Raw genomic sequence first — 22,270 nt, 5'->3', positions numbered from 1 at the left:
AAAACAAGAGAAGCTATTCTCCCCAAGACTTGGAAGAGACTTATGATGTGATAAGATGTGTATAATTAGAGAGGTAGACTTCTGAGTCCAATAGCTTCTATTTTAAGCAAATCTGCTTATACCTTTCAAGAGAATATATATGTCTAAAGAAAATTCAGAGAATTGCTAATAATTAGATGCCAGTGTAATAAATGAAATTATATTCATAATGAAAATTGTTAGTTTAGGTTATATTCACTTGCAATTATAGAATGAATTAAAATCAACTGCTAAAATGATTAATATTAATTTTCCTTCAGTCACACAGTTATATAACATGTTTGCAGTCTTTTAACAGTTCTAAAAATGATACGATATAGAAGTATGTTGAAATGTCCAGAGGAAATTTACATTTGATTTGATTCAACATCTGGTTGATAAGAATTGGAAACTAGCTTTAAATTTCTACGAAGTCCTTCTTCATTTACATTTCTTGGTCTGAATCGGTTGTTAATGCTCAATTTCCTCATTATTCAAAAACATTTACAATTAAGACATTATATACTAATTCATTTCACATTATTTATGATAATTAAGGCTAATTAATTGAAAACTAACATCAAATTTCTATGAAGTCCTTCCACGTTTACATTTCTTGGTCTGAATTGGTTGTTAATGTTCAATTTCCTCGTTTTTCAAAAACATTTACAATTAGCACATTATATAGCAATTCATTTAACATTATCTATGATAATTCTGACTATTTAAAGTGGTAATAAGCATCCATTATCCCTCGGTATACTCGCAAACTAGTTTCCAGGCAATTAAACGAATGATTTTGCTTGTTTGATATCAAAATAATTAGGAATTTGCAATCTGAATTTTTAATTGGAAACTCAAACACCATCATAAATGTTGATCTGGACCTCATTTTCAAAGTTGAATTCTGAGTGCTTTTAATTTACTAGAAATGATAGCATCACGTGTGTTCTTTTAATGTAATGATGTAACAATTGAAAAAACAACTAAAATTAGATATATATCCACTGACTTTATGCTTCGAATTTACTAGAAATAATAACATTAAATGTATTTTTAACAGTAATTATGTATAGAATAAAAAGTAGCTAAGTTTAGATATATATGCACTGACTTTGTAAAGATTAATAGCGAATAAGATGCCTGTTACTGGACCGAGTACAAGTCAATACAGTAGTTTTAATAATCATATTAATAGCTTCCATAAATAAACTTTGGTAAACTTTAATAATTCTGGTAATAACGTTTTTGTCTAAAATTGTTACTTATTAACAGTAACTTTACTCTTTTTTTATCTTCAATTAGTGATTGCTATTGAACCTGTGATATATAAATGGAGTGACCATTGTAACAATCCCCTAAAAACTCAGTAGCTGGTTAATTGAGCATTTCAAATTATTTGTAATGATATTTCTCATAAAAATATTTAAATACTGCTGAAAAGCGCGATGATAGACTGGCTCCTTCAGTCGATAATATTCGGTACTCCTCTTGAAATCGGAACTTCATCAAACTAATATTTTTTCTTCCTCAAACTTTGCAGATTTTTTTTTTCTGCAGTAAATCCAAGATTACTTGTTGATCTTCATTGTTAGCCCATATCTGCAGTTAATGATAAATTTCCTTTTCCGGTGATTCTAGTCTGAAAATAAATAAAACATGTTATTTTACAGATATAAGTCTTATCTAAATATCTTACTATGCACTTTAATATCAAGACTTTTAGTAAAATACTTAGTATAATAAACTAACATATAAGATAGTCAATGAATCAAATATAAAATGGTAGATTTAAGGACTAGACGTGTCAACAACATTTGCAATGGTATTACATCTAGAATTATATCTTGTAAAGTGGATTTAAGTACTACCTCCTAAATCCTAACAAGGAAATAATTCTACATTAATCTAATGACTAGCCTCTGGTAATCCACTGACTAATAGAAGCTTCCCTAATCCTTCAATCCCAGTAATTTTCTACAATATATATTCAATAAATAATAATTACCTGGATAAAACATTCTACCTTACACCTCAGAGGATACTTATTAAAGCACACACAATACTTATATAAAAATATGTATGAATTCTGGGCAAAAACAGGATTTATTGACACAGTAACATTGATAGTTTCTAGCTTATTATACTAGAGTATAGTACTGTGCAAATGAATTATCAATTTAGGGTTTCACTCTCCTATAAAAATAAATGACCAGCAACTTCCCAAGTATATGCATCATTGTCGTAATTGAAATGACATTAAATTTTCATTATATTGTATGGATTCACCATAAACTAACTCCAAACTTACTCAAGCTGTCCTACCATACTAATCTATTCATCTAGAGGGACTTTCTGGTTAACTTTCAATTAATGAACCAGCTTTATCTACTCAGATTCACCATCTTATCTCGAACTATGGAAAACTTATCTCACACTCCTTTGACTCCCTAACCAGGTCTCGATTAGATTACTGACGAGCTTATTCAACGTTATTGGTTTTGACTTACTGCATATACTTCATCCATGAAGTAGCCTAAACACCACAATCTCACAGCTTGGTCTTACCAGAATCACATCTTAAACATTACTAAACACACAACAATATATGTCTTTTGCCAATGATTAGCCAATGTTAACTTAAATCAATGAAAAATTTATCCAACCTTGTCCATTATTATATAATCCTGACTTTATTCATTGGCCCACCCATCCTGCCTTTGTCCATTCACAGACCTATCGTTTTCTGGTCTAATTACTTACAGTATTTTAGATGAAAAAACAAAATCATCATTTTGACTATTGTAGTGTTTACGTCACCGAATCTCAATTGCAAACTCTCAGTATTTACTTCCTTGTATAAATCTATTCTCAGGTTATATACTACATCAAATAATCTCATGACAAACAATGGCTTAGGTTAAGCCATCTATACTGCAACCTTAAAAATGATTATCACCATAGGACCAGCAATTAAGTCTTTTACTATATTCCTCTTAGTGAATTGCTAGTATCTTTTTCATAGATTTCTTTATTGATATTAGGAGGATTGAAAAAAAATTTATATAATCGCATCAATAACTATCAAATTTTAAAAAAAATGTGTTATGTTTCTTAGCCATACAAACCAGAGTCCTTTAATTAGAGAGATGACTTATCGAGATAGAATCAGTCATTAAAATGGATGTTGAGCAGTCGTCCAACTAGTGAGGGTGCTAAACAAAGCCCTGTCACCCCTCATAGTTGGTTCTCTATTCATTTTGCAACTTTAAAACATGACTTAAAAGGGTAGTTTGAGGAGGGAAGTCATTAAAGAATTCGGGGTTATATGGCTATGCAAAATCAAAATTATTTTTAAAATCTTATACATGTTCCTATGCGACTTACAAACCCTCGTCCTTTAATTAGGATGCCTCACTGTTTGGAGAGTAGGATGTCCCCTTAAATCAAACATTCTTTTAACTTCTCTCAATATATTTAACACTTATTAGGATGCCTCACTGTTTGGAGAGTAGGATGTCCCCTTAAATCAAACATTCTTTTAACTCCTCTCAATATATTTAACACTTAGTACGAGGAGAGCGAAGCAAAAACACCACCACCCCTATCTCCTTATGACAAGAATGACAGGACCTCAGGTGCACATAATATACTGTATCAAAATCAAAGAAACCCTTCCTCCTCAGGGAAAAATTTCAAGTGAATTGAATAATAGGCATATGAAGAGAGTATTAAATTCACAGTGCCTCATTTTGCACGGGGGATGGAGAGATACACTAGTTTTAAAAAATGGAGCAACTGCAACTTACCAGCATATATTCCTACCAGCTTGTAACATTTCAACTGCTTACCCCAAGAGAGGGGCAGAAAAATGAAGAAGAAGAGCCATGTATACTACATTCATTCCTGACTTGAGTCAGTAATGTTAACATAGACAAGATGCAATCTATCTTTGTAAGGAACAGGGCTTACTACACAACGGATTGAGCAATCACCACAGGTCCAAGCATAAAAGTGTCAAGGGACTTGTGGGTACAATCTCTCAAATAATAGGACGTAAAGGTGGTCTGCCTCTTCCAGGCACTTGTCATTAAAACCTCGCCCACGAACAGGATTCTCCTAAATGAGAGAGGGACAATAGGCTACCCCTGAGTTCATGTCCACTAATCCTAGCTGGCGCCTCGACACTCATCAGATGAGATTTAGGCTCCCTGGATTGTCTCATGAAACCAGAAGGAGATTGTATTCCTAACCCCTCTTTCTTGGAGCTGCCAGTGCTAATACAGTCTCTCCTACACTCAGGCCTGATATGTAGGGTTCTGTTCAGATAACACCGCAGTAACCTTACAGGACACAAGAGCATCTCGTCTTCATCAGCACCCAACACCATCTAGAGGGAGGGGATGGAGAACAATTCAATCCTGGGGTCATACACATCTGGATTCTGAATCGTGGCCACAAACTCCAGCACAACATAAAGGAGACATCCTTACATCACACTCTTTGCTGATGCTAAGTGTTACGACCTGTGTAGGCCGTAGTTCTGGTTCTTTAAACTTTGATTTTTTAAAGGAATCGTAGGCAGTACATTATTTATGTAACACGGTGAATTGAGGGAAGACAGAACAAAAACACTGGAAAAATCTAACAATATTTATTACAATACACTTAAATAAATTCAACCTTGCACCAGGTGTCACAAAAAGCTCCTAAGACAAACAACAATGAGTAAACAAAAATGTCCTGGAGGACTAATAGGCTATACAGAGTCCTCTAAATACACAAGGTTGACCTATATCTAATAATCCTAACCCTAACAAAGAAAAACTAAACAGATAAAAAGTATGGCTCATATATTAAGCCGGGCCCACAAATATCAACAAACCATTACCCTATTACTAAACATATAGGAATAAGGAAGACAGGAGAAATGAAAAGGCAGAAAACCTTAAAATTACCTACCTACACACAAACGTTTAAAGCTAAACCAAATACCAAATAATAAAACATAACACAAGGCAGCATACAAATACACATGCCACATACTAAATGCATAAACACTTGGATACCTTCACAAAAGAATTATGCAGAGTCATAATTTATATATACATGTAAAAAAAACCCAACACTGTATTATCTATCTGTGAAATAACTCAACAGTACTTATCCATACAGGGATCAGACGACAGAGAGGGGACGAACATTCGTCAGCATCAGAGGGAGTATCATTAACACCAGGAAAACGGACTGGGCATATCCATAACGATAATGAAAAGATCGTAACTTTACCTGGGTAATGCCTCCCTACGTTCCTCCTCACGGACCCTTGGTCCACAGACGAGCAGCGTAACAGTTGTGATGACGCTCTTGGATCACGGCAATAGTACCTCCAACAGTGCCGGGACGGAACGACGGCACCGTCTTCCCGCAGAATCCTCAGGCGGGGAAAACAACGTCAAGCGAAGGACGCAAGTGACACATACACTTGCAGGACGTAACAAGCGAGGTGGCTATCGCAGGTGACAAAACCCCTGCATACGTGGTCCGTGATCCCAAGAAGTGTACAATTTACCGCGGGTGGCTCAAAGACACCAGCGAAATAATCCTCCAAAGGCACAATTCCTTATGAGGGAATAAAAGAGGCGTCTACCAATGGCTGCTGAATTAGGATATACGTCTGTGATCAAGGCACGGTCCGAACTGAACATTCCAGGCAGCAGTAGTCTCGTCCACGGCTCTCACTAAACACCAAACACTCGGAAAGAAAAATAAACAAAAGAGTTAATGGCAATTCACTAATTAACGACGAGGAGGAGCGAAGGTTATCACCGAACTCTTATGAAAAGGGCAGTTAACTTTTACTCCTGCCGAAGACCGAATTTATTTATAAACAATTAAATAACCTACTTTAACATAACACTAAGACTAGCAAGAAGACAGTTTTGAGTCTCATATCTCTGTCTGATAACCTGCTCATGAGCTCAAATGGTGTATGCATAAGAGCCTTGAAGACTTCACATCACATTCTGGGGACCTGAGGTTCCAGGATGGGCAAGACTGCTTGAAGCTCCTCACGAGTATTGACAACTCCCAGGGGGCTAAAACATCTGTACCCTTCAGTTGAAAGATCATACCCCAGGCTGAGCGGCAGCCTTTGACAAGCTGCAACCAAGACATGCGTCTCCCAGCGTTGGAAGACAAGGAACTCTGATGTGTGCTAAAGCTGCTCCGACCGTAAAAATATCACATTCTATGATATTAACCGTAGATGGGGGCCCAATTAGCCTGGTAGACATCTGTCGAGGACCTCTGGAGGTATCCAGACATCTGTGCAGTGCATCGCAAAAACCCTTTCACTTGAGGAGGGTCTGGATAGTCTAAACCCGTGAAAAGACGACTCGGTGCAGTTAACAGTTAAGAGTAGGCTAAGGGGCTAGTTCTCTCGGGACCTCAACCAGAAGAGAAAGTAGATCAGGATACCACTCGACATGTAGCCACCTAGGAGCTACTAGGGTTATTCTGATTCTTGGCACAATCTACACTTAATTACTAGCCGAATCATGCTAAACGGGGTGATAGGAGCAGATACACAGGTGACCCCAAGTGTTGGAAAGGGTCCTCGAACACTACCTATGGGTCTGGAATGGGGGAGCAGAAGACGTGAGCTTCCTGTTTAGCCGTAAGGTGAATATACATATCCCGGAGAGCCCCACAGGGCAAGAGGCCTTTTCGCCATGAGAGGATATCGCTCCTACATCCTGCCCCTGACGTCCAAGTGTGCCTGCTAGGATATTTCTCTTGTCTGGAATGTTCCTTGCTGACAACTCTACAAGAGTGAAATGCCACCATGCTTCCTTGCCTGTTGACGTCGGCTATTACACTTGAGCTGTCCCTCATTAGCACTACAAGGTGCCTCCTTAAATGTTCTTGAAAGGCTTGCAGGCTAGGAATACTGCTCACATCTCGAGAACAATATGTGGATGCTTGTCTTCCTAAGATTACACTCCTGACACGACCAGGTTGTCCCTCCTTCAATGCATCCGAGAACAGATGTACTGTAGACCCGGAGGCGAGAAGTTGAGTGGGACTCCCCAAGGGGAGGTTGTTCTCATCGAGCCACCAGGAAAGATCGTTCGGGACCTCCTGTGACACTAGCACAGGAAGGATTTGGGATTCACTTAACTACTCAGTAATCCTTAAGGCAATACTGTAGGACTCTCTAAACATGCCCAAGAAGAAAATGTTTCTTCAATTAGGACAGATGCCCAAGATATTGCCATTGCTGAGCTGGAACAAGTGTCCTGAACAGTTCCCTGAGCTTACTGATGCAATTGTCTATGAGAGAGACTCACTGCTGCCAGATTTATGAACACGCCTATGTACTTCGCCCTCTTTTTGGATATGAGACAACTTCTCTTAGTTTACCACAAACTCCTGATCAAGAAAAGTGCATGGATACATTCTCAATCCTGAAGCAACTACTTCCTTGACAAGGCCAGGATCAACCAATCATTGAGATGCATCAGAGAATGTATCCCTCGCAAGTGGGACAAGTGCCTACTGTGTTGATCACCCAAGTGAACACCTGAAGAGTAATAAACAGTCCAAAACAGTCTTGAACTGAAACACTGTACCATTAAGGGAGAAGCGAAGGTACTTCCAAGAGGTCTGATAGACATGCACTTGAAAGTATGCATCCTTCAGCTCTACTGAGAGCATGAAGTCTCCCTCTCTAATGGAAGAGAGCACAGACCGTACAGTTTCCAGCCTGAAATTTGACAAACAAACTTGTTCAATGGAGAGGACGATAACTGGTCTCCAGCTACAAAAGATTGGCCACTTTGCCGTAGACCGCAATGGAGAACGTGAGGTATACAGACTTGTTCTGCCACGGTGCAAAAATCCTCTCTGAGTGAGGAAAAGCTGAATAACCTTCAGGCATGAAGTAGGGATGTGACTGCTTTGTGCAAAGTAGCCTTCACAACCCTCTCCATGAAGTCAGGACTTCAACTTCAAGGATGAACTTGAAGTCAAAGAATCCCTTTTAGACTAATACTTACTGCACCTACTGTACCGCTCCCACTGGGAATATGACCACCTCCCACAATCGGAGCAGGAAGTGCCCTCTGCATGAAGGACAAAGCCATTAAGGATCTATCTCCTTGTTTGATATAAAGGTACCACAAGTGTAACCAGGTACGTCAGATTAAACATGCATGGTTTGCAGCTGTCAAGCAACAGCTCTACCTGAAAAAGAAAAGGGAAGCAAAGCTAGTATAGCCAATTAATAGGAAAATCCTGGAGAGACACATGCGCATCTTCACTCAACCGTAGCCAAATCATAAGTGTGCTCAGTTACTCAGCGAGTGTATGAACAGGTGGGCTGAGTTTCCCCTGGTAACTAGTGGAGGGTAACCGACACCTCGTGCAACTTATGGCGAAACCAGCTTGTGTTGAATCACCTTTCCTACGTAAAGAACAAATGTTTGTATTTGTGAAGGAACATTTATATCTTAACTCATTCTATAATAGGGGTATTTCAGTTTTAATTTACTTGAAGGTCAATTTGACCTCGAACTAACAACTTTTTTTGTAACAACAGTACAATTTAACAAACAATGCTCTACATTAACCTTACCTTAAAAAGCCCAGTTATTGCAGCCAGCTGGTTTTTATAGAGTATATTCCCATTGAAGACTAGCTTTTTTTTTTTTTAAACTTCCATTTTCAGTCTCCTATAGATCATTGCCCAAGATGCACCTGATGAAAAAAACATATTTGCAAGAATATTTCAAAAATTCTCCCACCATCTTGTATATTCTAAACTTATAAAACAAGAGGTTCTTGCTCTTTTAAGTACCTTTGAAAAAGCAATGATACTTTTTCGCTGTATTAATGGGCAGATTGAAGTAGTTTCAAAAACATCTGAATTTTCTATTGTCATTTTTCATTGCACAATGATAAATAATCATCTATTTCCTATCCTTAGTGGCCTAATATCTACAGATTCAATTATGCCAGGTACAAAATTAAATTACTACTTTGTGTCCACCAACCTACAATCCCCATCACTGAGAGTGGTAAACGGGTACAGACATCCCTTATGAAGTTGAACCAGAGGATGTCTCCTGGGATGTACAGAAACTTTACAGATGAGCCAAGTCAAATCATCTCTTTAGGAACTTCTCAAGAGGTGCAGATCAGGATATCACTAAAATTAGGACTCCCCCGAGTATTTCTCAGTCTAATAAAGATTAGAAAAGTAGACGTTTCACCTTCACCTGAATTGAGCGGGTACTCGGCCCATTTCCTATTACCAGTGTCTCGGTAGCATCTGAAATACTAGGCTCATGCACTGGTGAATTCCAAGGGAATCATATTTCTTTAACATATCAGGCCTATGGTTATGGGATCAGTGTTGGCCTGCTCTCCATAGTGGGATCTTCCTCCGATTGATGAGCCTGCAGGATAACCAGGGTCAGAAGCTCCATTCTCTCTCCTAGCATAAGTGAACAGCTCTCCAAAGGCAAAGATCTTCCTGTTGTGTCACAAAAAGACTGGGGAGGGCCATGGCTGTAACAAATATCTTTTCCCTGATCAACGGTGCTTGTGCTCAGTCCCTGGTGGGGCTATTACATTGCAACCAATCAAAGGCAGTGGATCTGAACATTCACTATCTCCAAATTCTCCCTACAAGCTCCAACCCATAAGGTTCCAGACCTAGTTAAGTGTAAAAGGGAACATTTCAGCCACAACATTTGTGGACTGGCAGCAGGGATCTATCCAACCAGAGTCCATTTACTTCTAAAATTTACAGGACTTATGAACAACTGCTTATGCTGTGATTCTCTTGACAGAAATGCGACCATGGCCAAGTCCTACAGGTTATGAAACCCTTGAGCCTCTTTGTTCCACATATGTGAGGGTGTTTGATAACCAGTAGGATAGTGGCAGTTGTTCTCTTTCCCTAGAATAGAAACGCTAAAATTCAGAATTAGATCTGGGAACGTACACTTGGGAAGCGGAGAGTGGGTCAAGATCCAGACAGTCTTGATCCACGTAAAAGAAATTATCCCTGGCACCATCTGTGGACAGAGCGGAGGCGGTACTGTGTATCCTACCCTCTAGTGCCTAGCCTAATTCGGAAGGTAGGGGTAACTGTCGGGCTGTGCAGTGCATTCCTTTGTTGGCATCCCAGTGCCAAGGATGAGAAAAGACAATCATTCAGTGACTAAGGGAAAGGGAGATGGGTATATAAATCAAACTAAACCCAACAGGTGGTACTGGCCACAAGTTATTTAGTCTATAACATCCAAACAAGCAACCGAAACGTCTAAGGGCATAAGCAATCCACAGCCTAAATAACCAGACTTCATGAAGACATTTCTGCTAAAGTTTTGCTCTAATCTTGTCATTAATAGAAAAAATAGATATATTCACAACCCATAAAGAGAGGAGGCATGGAAGGTGGCAGGGAAATAGAAACAATTGATGGCGATATAAATTATAGGTAATTATGATACTTTAATAGTGACCCACGCCAAAAATTTATGTGCAGCATGTCTAAGCACCATTAGCCATAACAGAGAAGCAATGAGATAATGTTTGTTTGCGAGAGAAGAGAGCCACATATGAGCAAAGACAATATGGGATCAGTATAACAATCAAGAATTAAAAACTTCTCAACTTTTGGCTGCATGCAATCAGCTTATAGCCCCATATTGACATATATTAACGTCAATTTTCCAATTAAGCATCAAAATGTTCAAAACCGGTCGGCTAGACTGATAAAAGGCATTAAACTATGGGAGAGAATAACTCCTGCACTGATCGATTTACATTTATTACCGGTTAAGGCTAGAATTGAATTTAAGATTTGCTTGTTGACTCACAAAGCAATTACAAGTGATAAGCCTAAATATCTTCGTGATTGCTTGGTCCCCTATCCTCAAGCCACCAGCGCTGCTGTAAGAGTTAGACATGCCGATGACCCACATAGACTATTCGAAATCAGTGTGAATCATGCAATAGGAGGAAGAACGTTTAGTTATGCTGCACCGAGACTCTTCAACGACCTTCCACTTGATGACAAGAATAGCGAAAATGTGGCAGCTTTCAAGAAAAACTGAAGACTTATCATTTTAGTAAGTGTTATAATAGTAACCTGAAAACTATTAAGCCTGAATAGAAATGCTAGCGAAATAACTGATAAGATACAGAGCAAATTATTAACGGGAAAGAAATTATTTTCACACACCGAGGCCCGCCTGAACAGAATTTAGTGTCTGATGGAAGGCGAGAAATAAACCCGTAAAAGTAAATATTTAGTTCAATTATAATTCATTGTTCCTAAATACAGTATAAACCATATTTTTGTCCCTTCAGCCTAAAAGCTCGAGGCCTAAACTTCATTTGGCCTAACATGTTCACAACTGAAAATAATACGGACTAATCGTCCTGAACTCCTCCACCCACCCCATAGGCAAAGTACAGATGTTCGATCCCTGCAGGATTATTTACCCCTGGTATATCAGAAGCACCTGTTAAATGGGCAAGCTCCAGTTAACCTCACAAAGTCACGCAACACATTAGGATTTTTAAAAAAGGATAATTTCTCCATGTTAAATCTTTCAAGGAACTTCCACTCTTCATATAAACAAACAATTACAACAAACCAAAGTGTGAAAAGTTCTAGCAGTGATGATGAAAAACATGTGGACCATAGCAGCAAAACATTCTATGATCAGATATCCAAGGACAAACGTGACTTGGACTTGACTCATCTTCACTTACCTATTGTTACCTCCGTAGCCACCTTGTTAATAATTCAATTATCGTTCCAGCTTGCGTTTACGTTATCTCTTTATAAGTCAATAGACGTATGTTAATGTACGCTCAAATTATTTCAAAATAAGGTGATATAACTTACTAAACCCTAAATAATACTAATGAATATCAGTCACCTTGATTAAATGCCGATATAAATAGATTCTGTTCCCAATAAAATTATATTTTCATTAATAAAATAAATTTTTGAACATACTTACCCGGTAGTTATATATATATATATAGCTTACATTCTGACGTCAACGGCAGAAAATTCGAAACTCGCGCCAACCGCCAGTTGGATAGCCAGGTGTACCACCCCTGCACCCTAGTGAGGTACCTGGGAACCATTCCAGTGACCCTCATATATTCCATGCCTCTAGTCTCTAGAGGGGAGGAGGGTGGGACTAAAATTATATATAACTATCGGGTATGTTCAAAAATTTATTTTATTAATGAAAATATCATTTTTAAACACGACTTACCCGGTAGTTATATATATAGCTGATTAACACCTTTGGTGGAGGGTTAGAGACAGCTAGCAAATCTGGAATTCTACTTAAGAGTTAATTAAAACAAAACTTAAGGGTTCGTACCTGATAAGGAAGCTGACTTCAATGATACTCTGCCTCATTATGTCTGCTAGCCTTATGAGATCCAGCGATCCTCCCAGGGGGCTGAAGATCTCGAAGGGACTGTCAAACCGGTGTCAAAACCTCATCCTGACAGAACCTCCTCCAATAACCAAATCTGGGTGCTCTCATGACACAAACATGACCACCTGACAAAATCAATGATTGTGGAAGACTGACATAATCTCCACAAACAACCATAAAAACAATTAAAAGTACCAAGAGAAGAAAAGGTTATTGGGATTATGGGAACATAGTGGTGGATCCTTCACCCACTATTGCACTCGCTGCTACGAATGGACCCAGAGTGAAACAGTCCTCATAACAAGTCTGAACAACTTTCAAATAATACGACGCGAACACGGATTTGCTCCACCAGAAGGTCGTGTCCAATATGCTTTGCAGAGATCTGTTCTGCCTGAAAGCAGCCGACGTTGCCACCGCTCTGACCTCATGTGACTTGACCTTTAAAAGCCCAAGGTCTGATTCATTACAATGAATATGAGCTTCCCTAATTAAAAGCCTGATGAAATAAGACAAGGCGTTTTTAGACATCTGTAAAGAGGGCTTCCTGACTGAACACCACAAAGATTCAGACTTGCCTCGTAAATCTCTCGTTCTTTCCAAGTAGCATCTTAGAGCTCTCACTGGGCACAAGACTCTTTCTACCTCATCTCCAACCAGATCTGCAAGATTTGGAATCTTGAACGCTTAAGACCAAGGTTGAGAAGGGCGTTCGTTTTTGGCAAGAAAGCCTAACTGCAAGGAACAGACAGCTTTGCCATTTTTGCTAAACGCATGGATCTCGCTCACTCTTTTGGCCGTCGCAAGACTGACCAAAAATAAAGTCTTCATAGTGAGGTCTTTCAAGGAAGTTGAACCCAGTGGCTCAAACCTGTCGCTCATGAGAAATTTCAAAACAATATCCAGATTCCAGGCTGGAGAATCTTGGATCCGACGTTTTGAAGTCTCGAAAGACTTGAGAAGCTCTTGTAGATCCTTATTGTCAGAGAGGTCAAGGCTTCTATGCCTAAATACAGTGGTTAACATACTCCTATAGCTTTTGATAGTAGAGGAGGAGAAATTGCATTTCCTTCGATGGTAAAGCAGAAAATCTGCAATTTGAGCTACAGAGGTACTGGATGAGGAAAGAGAGTTGACTCTACACCACTCTCTGAAAACCTTGCACTTAGATTGAGAGACCTTGATGGTCGAAGTCCTTCTTGCTCTCGCAATAGCTTGAGCTGCCTCCTTCGAAAAACCTCTAGATCTAGTAAGTCTCTCGATAGTCTGAAGGCAGTCAGCTGTAGAGCGTGGAGATTTTGATGCAATCTTCCCAAGTGGGGTTGTCTGAGAAGATCTGCTCCTAGAGGAAGAATTCTTGGGGTGTTTATCACCCATTCCAGTACCTCTGTGAACCATTCTCTTGACGGCCAATAGGGAGCCACAAGGGTCATCCTGGTTCCTTTGGATGTCACAAATTTCTGTATTACCCTGTACAGGATCTTGTAAGGAGGGAATGCAGAGAGCTCTAGATTGGACCAGTCCAAAAGAAACGCGTCTATGTGGACTGCTTCTGGATCTGGAACAGGGGAGCAATAAGCCTCTAGCCTCTTCATCTTTGAGGTTGCGAAGAGGTCTATGCAAGGACAACCCCAAAGGCGCCACAGGCTCTTGCACACCTGAAGGTTGAGGGTCCACTCTGTTGGAAGGATCTGATTCCGTCTGCTGAGACTGTCTGCCATAACGTTTTTCTCCCCTTGAATGAAACGCGTGAGAAGAAAGATATTTCTCTCTCTTGCCCACATCAGGAGAGTCCTTGACGTCTCGTACAGAGAAATCGAGTGCGTTCCCCCTTGTTTCGAGATGTACGCCAATGCTGTCGTGTTGTCCGAATTGACCTGAACTACTTTCTTGGTGACTAAAGCCTCGAAACCTCTGAGGGCTAAAAGCACTGCCAATAACTCCTGGGGTTCTGTCCAAAGACCCGAGACTTCTAATTTGTCTAGAGTCGCTCCCCATCCCATGTCCGAGGCGTCGGAGCATAACACAAGATCTGGGCTTTTCATTGACAAATCGAGGCCCTCCTGGAACTTGCCTGATTCCTCCCAATACCGAAGGCAGACTTTGATGGGGTTCGTGATAGGAATGGAAATCGAATCTAAGTCCCTCTCCTTGTCCCAATGGCTGTTGAGATGGAACTGGAGAGGACGAAGGTTCAGCCTTCCCAGTGGAACGAACTGCTCCAAGGAGGAGAGGGTTCCAATCAGACTCATCCATTTCCTTGCTGTGCAAACTTGCTTGCTTTGAAACGAACTCAGTTTCAACTTGGCTTGCTCTATCCTTGAGGGAAACGGAAAAGCCCGAAAAATCTGACTCCGTATCGTCATCCCCAAATATAGAATCTCTTGAGATGGAACCAAGAGAGACTTTTCCTTGTTTACCAGGAGACCAAGTTCTTCCGCAAGGTCCAAGGTAGTCTGAAGATACTTCAGGCAGCGATCGTAAGAGTGCGCTCTGAGAAGCCAGTCGTCGAGATACAGAGAGGCTCTTATGCCCCTTGAATGTAAGATCTTTGCTACATTCAGCATGATCTTCGTAAAGATCTGAGGTGCTGTGCAAAGACCGAAGCATGGGCTCTGATTTGGAAGACGTCTCCCATGAAAACGAACCTGAGGTAGGGTCTGAAGCTCGGATGGATGGGGATGTGGAAGTAGGCGTCCCGAAGGTCCAATGAGACCATCCAGTCGTCCGTCCTTACTGCTGCTAACACTGACTTCGAAGTCTCCATGGTAAACTTCGTTTTGATGATGAACCTGTTCAGCGCACTCACGTCCAGAACTGGACGCCATCCCCCCCGAGTTCTTGGGTACCAGGAATAGCCGATTGTAGAAACTAGGTGAACGGATATCCTGAACCTTCTCTATGGCCCCTTTCTCTAACATAAGAGACACTTGGTTCGAAAGAGCTTGTCTCTTTGCCTCCTCCCTGTATCTGGGAGAGAGATCCACGGGCACTGAGACCAGGGGAGGGCTCCCTAGAAAGGGGATCTTGTAACCCTCCCTCAAGATCTGAATAGACCATTGGTCTGCCCCTCTCTTCTCCCACGCTTACCAGAATTTGAGGAGTCTGGCACCCACTGCCTGAAGGTGAAAGCAGTCAGACTCTGCTTCACCCTGCCCTGGAACCTCTTCTCTTACTCCTTCTAGCATCAGGTCTGGAGCTACCCCTACTAGAAGATCTTCCCCAAAAGGGCTGGGAAAACTTAGGAAAAGAATCTTCCTTAGACTTGCGGCTGACAAAAGAGGAAGGTAAAACCTTTCTAGCAGACTTGGAGACAAGATCCTGAGTGACCTTCTGAGCTAAAGCAGCAGAGATCTCCCTGATAAGCTCTTGCGGGAACAGTAACGGAGAAAGAGGAGCATATAAGAGTTCGGACTTCTGGAAGGGAGTCACCCCCGGCGAAAGAAAAGAGGAAAGTTGGTCTCTTTTCTTAAGGATGCCTGCGGAAAACAGAGCTGCCAGCTCATTAGCGCCATCCCTAAGGCCTTGTCCATGCACGACATCAAATGGACCAGGGCAGAGGTATCCCCCTCTTTAAAAGCCTCAACTTTCTTACCCAAGGCCCCCAGCATCCAGTCTAGGAAGTTAAAAACTTCAAAGGCCCTAAACACTCCTTTGAGAAGGTGGTCCATCTCTGAAGTGGACCAAAAAATTTTGGTCTTCCTCATGGCCGACCGATGAGGAGCGTCTACGAGGCTTGAGACATCTCCCTGGGCAGAGGCAGGAATCCCCAAGCCGAGAACTTCTCCCGTCTCATACCAGATGCTCGACCTCGAAGCCAGTCTAGCTGGAGGAAAGGAAAAAGACGTCTTTCCTAAGGCCTTCTTAGACTGTAACCAGTCACCCATTAATTTCAGAGCTCTCTTGGACGAACGTGACAGAACCATCTTCGTAAAACGGGCTTTCTTAGAGGCTTTCCCTAAGGTAAACTCAGAAGGAGGAGAGCGTGGAGCTATAGGCACAAAAAGTCCGAAAACTCTTCCGTAAAAACTTTCATAAGTTTTTTAAGATTAGCCAAATAACGGAAAGAAACAGAGTCCTCGTCTTCTGAAACGTCATCAAACTCCAAAGGTGAAAGCTGCGCTTCTACTTCATTCTCCAGCAACGTTCCTCCGGGAGCAGAAGGATTGAAAGCGGTATCAATATCAGAAAAAATCTGAGTGCCAACCGCAACAGAAACAGTTTCATTGCGAACAGTAACAGGCGGCAGAGTTGCGTGTCGCTCAACCGAACGCTCGCGATCAGTCCGATCGGAGGCAAGAAGTTCCTGTACATGAACTGCATCAATGTCTTGAAAAGGATAAGGATCCTCCTCGTAGTCTAAACTAACGTCCGAGATATGACCAGGGTAAGGACGTTCAGGATCATATTCAGAAACATGCTTGCCGTCAACCAATGGCAAGCAATCGGAACTACGAATCGCTCGTTTTTCAGCGACTCGTTCAACTGTAACCATCCCAGAAAAGCGACCTGAAGGACGCTCACTAAAGTAATTGGCAGAGAGGGAAACTTCCTGAAGGATAGGACACTTGGCAGCCTGTTTAACAGGATGTTCGGTAGCCTGTTTGCAAGGACGTTCGGCAGTCTGAACCTGAGGATCGGCAGCCTGTTCAGGAGGAAGTTCCAGAGCCTGAATCGAAGGGCGATCAAAAACCTGTTTAACAGGACGTCCCACATCCTTCTTAGAAGAACGCATAGGCACACAGTCTCGAACACGTTCAACAGAAGAACCGATCGCTTCCTAAAGGCCGTTCGAAGCGGCTAGCAGGAAGCTTCGAACCCCGAGTACGAGGCCACTCGGGAACACGACCTGGCTCATTTTTCCGATCACGATCGCTGATACAAGATTTTTCGTTACGCTGGTATGATTGCATAAAGGAAGAGAGCCTGCTTTGCATGTCTTGAAGAAAAAAAAAAGTCAGGATCCGAACGTTGCAAAATTGGCGATGAGGTCATAACGTTCTCCTCACCTCTAAACGGAATAGAGCCAGAAGGATCCTTGGAAACGTCCAGAGTCCTAAAAGTACGTTTGATCGGGGGGCTTTCAAAAGGCTCTGGAGAATCCCAATGACTGCATCCAGGCTTAGAACTAACAGGACGTCGATAGGCCGTATCATAGGATCTCTTAAGAGGCCTGGAAGCAAGCTTCCAGCCTCTTTTAGGCAAGGGGTCATCCGAAGACGACGAAAAACACTTAACCTCACCTTTCCGATGGTAAGGGCGAACGTCCTGGGAGGCGCCCACAGGTACGTTTGAGGGGACGTCTGCTCGTTTGATAAAGCCTCTCGACTCCTTACAACTTTCGACATTCCTTCTCCCAGGGGTTGGGGATCTTGGAAGAGGTCTAGGACTAGGAGGACGACAGACACGAGCAGGAGCACCCTCCACTGCACTTAACTTCACTGCACTTGCACCTTCACCTTTCAAAAGACGCACATCGGACATCAACTGTGTCCTGTCCGCAGCCAAAGATTCAACCTTAGCGCCAAGAGCTTGAATGGCCACTAACATATCCTTAAGGGAAGGTTCATTAGCAATTGCAATAGTGGGATCAGGATCTACCACTACAGGTGAAGGAATAGGATCAATGACATGGGAGGAGGAAATATCTCTAGAAGAGCGAGAAGAACTACGCCTTAATCTATCCCTTTTAAGTTTATGCCTTTGTTTGTCAAAATTAATCCATTCATGCTCTGACAACAAAACACATTCGTCACAGCGATCACCTAAATCACACTCTTTACCCCTACAAGCAACACAGAGAGAATGGGGGTCAAGAGCGGCTTTAGCCAAACGGGTCTTACACCCACTAGTCACACATAACCTAAAAGTAATAGGGGGGATGGCCATTTTGAAAATTTAAAGAGAATTAAGACAAGCAAAGGTCAAAAATCATCTAATCCCAACAAAACCAAGAAATATCCAAAGCGTGATCAAAAACAAGCGGGAGTCAATAACCAACAATTTGTACTTCACCAAAAAAAAAACGATCATTAATGACAGAGTAGAATTCACGTGTCACCGCTAGCGACGGCAGGGAATATATGAGGGTCACTGGAATGGTTCCCAGGTACCTCGCTAGGGTGCAGGGGTGGTTCACCTGGCTATCCAACTGGCGGTTGGCGCGAGTTTCGAATTTTCTGCCGTTGACGTCAGGACGTAAGCTATATATATAACTACCGGGTAAGTCTTGTGTTTAAAAACACTTATTACCTGTAGCAGGAAGCAAGCAAACAGAGCTTATAATTTTTTTTTTCCAAAAGCACTTTCTACAAACACATAAATCATTAAGTAACTCCATAGGCTCTAGTAAATGGCCATTACATAAAATTTTCTAATAGTATAAAACATTTGGAAGTTTCACTTGATACCAAACGTATGCCATAATTGCGTGCCGTACAGTAGGTTAGTTAGGAAATACCTCCGTAATTTGAGGTTAACTACAAGATTGTATGCCAAGTTGGAATGTATCCTCATAATATGATTCTATCTACAGCATTGTGAGCCACAATGCAGGGTGGATCTCATAGTCTGGCTAGGTAAAAACCCATTTCCAAGGTTAAGTTGAGGTAAGTATACAGTACTGTAATTTTGACATGTGGTAAGGTACAAAAAGGCAGTAAATCTTGTAAAAACACATAAGGTAGCTCCATTTGGCTTTGCATGAAAGTATTTAAGCCAAAATGCAGGGTGGATCTCATAGTCTGGCTAGGTAAAAACCCATTTCCAAGGTTAAGTTGAGGTAAGTATACAGTACTGTAATTTTGACATGTGGTAAGGTACAAAAAGGCAGTAAATCTTGTAAAAACACATAAGGTAGCTCCATTTGGCTTTGCATGAAAGTATTTAAGCCACAATGCAGGGTGGATCTCATAGTCTGGTTAGGTAAGAACCCATTTCCTAGGTTAGGTTGAGGTACAAAGTACTGTAATTTTGATATGTGGTAAGGTACAAAAAGGCAGTAAATCTTGTAAAAACACACAAGGTAGCTCCCTTTTGTTTTGTATGCAAGTACTTAAGCCTCATTGGGTGGTTTACACCTACCATAAAGAAGTTATGCCTAATCTGCGTTTTTTCAAGGATCAACTACACTAAACAGATTATATGTATCAACAACTACCCTGGGGCAATTGGGCGGGCACAATAATGCAAGGCACCAGAATTCACAGATTCGGTAGACATACAGTAGAACAACAAATAATATTTGACCTATGCATAATTTATTTGGGTGTTGGTAAGAAAATAAATAATTCTGATCAATTTCTAATAGCTGGGCATCATAAGATAAAAAGATGTCAATATTACTCAATAGTCTATGATACACGAGTTTAATCATGATGATCTAGGCCTATTGGAAAAAAAAAATGGCCTGCCGATTATGTTTTCAATTACAGTTAAGTCCACCCCGCAATTAACTGAGTTTTGGTCAAAACACTTGTGTCCCAGCAGTCACAATTTCAATTTATAAATCGAAATGAAAACATTTCTCATAGATAGAATGGAAAAAGACATTACAAGTATTAGAGAATTTTCTAAATCCGAGGCCTCTTAAACCGTTTCAAAGTTCTATAGCCCATTAGAACTAATATTAAATATGTATTCCACTTGGACTTGCGTAGTAATTAAGATTTGGACCTAAATAAGGCCATTAGTATAATGGCTTGGCCTATGACTGCCGACTCAAAACGGAGTAGGCCTACTAATATTGCAAGCTAGCTCAAACTACACACATATCCATTTTTCATTTGAAAACAGCTCTAAAGATACTTCATTATAACTGACCTGGTATGCAAATTAAGGGTACTAACCTTTGGAAAAATATCGAACACTTAATTAACGAAAATGTCGAAACACGGAGAGGTAATCCTAGCTCTATCTTTCTCCAACAGGAACCGGTAACGTAATGACACACCAGAGCGCGGAACAATACTTTTGGCAGTATTATTGGAATGGGCAAACAGTAATTTTTTTCTAATCAAATCATTACGTAATAGTGTCTTGCTTTTGGATACTGTGGTATACAGTGCAGATTGAACAAATGACACTTTAAATGCATACATAATTACGCTTGTTTAACGTTAAGAGGGTAGCAATATCGTGAACTACTTTTCTGATTTGGGGGATTTTGGGATTCGTATGCAAGCCAAAGACAATACACGAAAGATGGGAAACTGACTATTAAAACCATTAATAAAAACATCATCCAATCCGTCAGAATGCGCGCCATCTATTATTCATGCCCTTAATTAAAACTCGGCTGTGGCGTAGCGCGGCTTATTTAAATGTTAATATTTATTCTTATGCTGCAGTAAACTTCACTTTATTAAATATTGAATACTAAATCGATTAATATTGCTTGTTAACATGATTATAGGGCTCTATCATAGTTTATGACTTATATATTAGGCATTTCTGAATCATTAAGTAAAATCCTTCAGTTAATGTAACATTAATTGCTAAGTATCTTTATCTAAAATTGAGAGGGCAGTTAGAGTGAAACAAACTTATTCTCATATTATCTTATTATTTCACTAATATAGTATACAGTAACTATTTTTCTTTTTTTGGGGTTTGTGCTCATGATTGTATACTGTACATACCTAAGCAACTGTACACAAATGTTCTTACAAAGAACATAAACAAAGTAAAAGAAATAGCACATGCTTCATTTGCATGCAATAGTCATACAAGTCATGCAAACAAAACATGCATATATCAGAATTTAAATAGCAAACAAAGCATGGGATAATTAAAACTAATAATATGAAATCAAAATGAAAAAAGCAGACCTAACTTGCATGCTGAGTAGGCAAAGGTTAAGCAATGTTTGTTAATAAAACTAAGAAAAGTACAACAATAAAGTAATAAAAGTAATATATCCTTTTATAACAAATGCAATGCTGTATTTTATAGAATACTGTATAAGCAAAAATCTGGGTTTAACTTAATTTTCATAAAAAGAAAATAAAAATTTACGTCACAAATCAATTAGGAAACAAACCACAGAGAAGTCATTCAACCAAAACAATTAGATTCCAAAACTACAAACTGAACTGTACCTGTGCCAGATTTAAAAAAGAAAAATGCTTTCAAATGTTGCAGTACTACACTCAGAGTTGTATATTATTGCTGGTGTTGCAGATGTATCATTTGGATTACCTGTGAAAGTGGGAAAGAGCTACTAGTATAACTAACATTTTCAGTCCATAATACTGTACTATAAAAATGTATTATAAAACAAATTACAATATATAACAACGTCTTTATAATATAGCAATAACATATTCATCCACACCTGCATGCATTTTTATTGAGTCTTGAGGAATCTGGAGTCATAGTTCTTGCAAGAAAAGTGAAGACTGCATACTCTACAACAGTTGTTTACATATTTTGTACTTTTATCAAGAAGACATTTGATATTGACAACTCTAATCCACTGTAGGCATCTGCAAATACATAGACATAGATATTCTGAAGCAGGGTGACAATTCATCATTTGTTATTTGAGGGAAGTTGAAATCCATGTCTAGGGAAGTTACAATATACAGTATTTCTTAATAATTATATATCTGATATTTAGGTACTTATTCCTAAAATATTATATACTCTACATAAAACAATACATATGTGTCAGACAGATCTAAGAACCTAGAGGAATGAATACACTTTATTATACTTTATGATTATTTATTAAGCTCTTGATCAAGTCAGAACCTATTTATAACAATTTA

The 22,270-nt window shown here is 40.1% G+C and overlaps 1 long non-coding RNA gene across 2 annotated transcripts; it reads right to left on the bottom strand.

Annotated features, from left to right (window-relative positions):
* Nucleotides 1-1,330: 1,330 nt before the first annotated feature.
* On the bottom strand, nt 1,331-20,701 carry LOC137619517 (uncharacterized). Of its 2 annotated transcripts, XR_011039922.1 has the most exons (3): nt 20,348-20,701; nt 8,657-8,778; nt 1,331-1,660 (listed from the first exon to the last, which is right to left on the bottom strand). It is a non-coding gene; the product is annotated as an uncharacterized lncRNA (long non-coding RNA). The 2 variants fall into 2 exon arrangements; XR_011039923.1 differs by lacking the exon at nt 8,657-8,778.
* Nucleotides 20,702-22,270: the final 1,569 nt, after the last annotated feature.

This window comes from Palaemon carinicauda, chromosome 26, assembly GCF_036898095.1.
Source record: "Palaemon carinicauda isolate YSFRI2023 chromosome 26, ASM3689809v2, whole genome shotgun sequence".
Classification (NCBI taxonomy): domain Eukaryota; kingdom Metazoa; phylum Arthropoda; class Malacostraca; order Decapoda; family Palaemonidae; genus Palaemon; species Palaemon carinicauda.
Note: the sequence above shows the minus strand (reverse complement) of the source record. Positions and strands in the feature narration are given on the sequence as shown.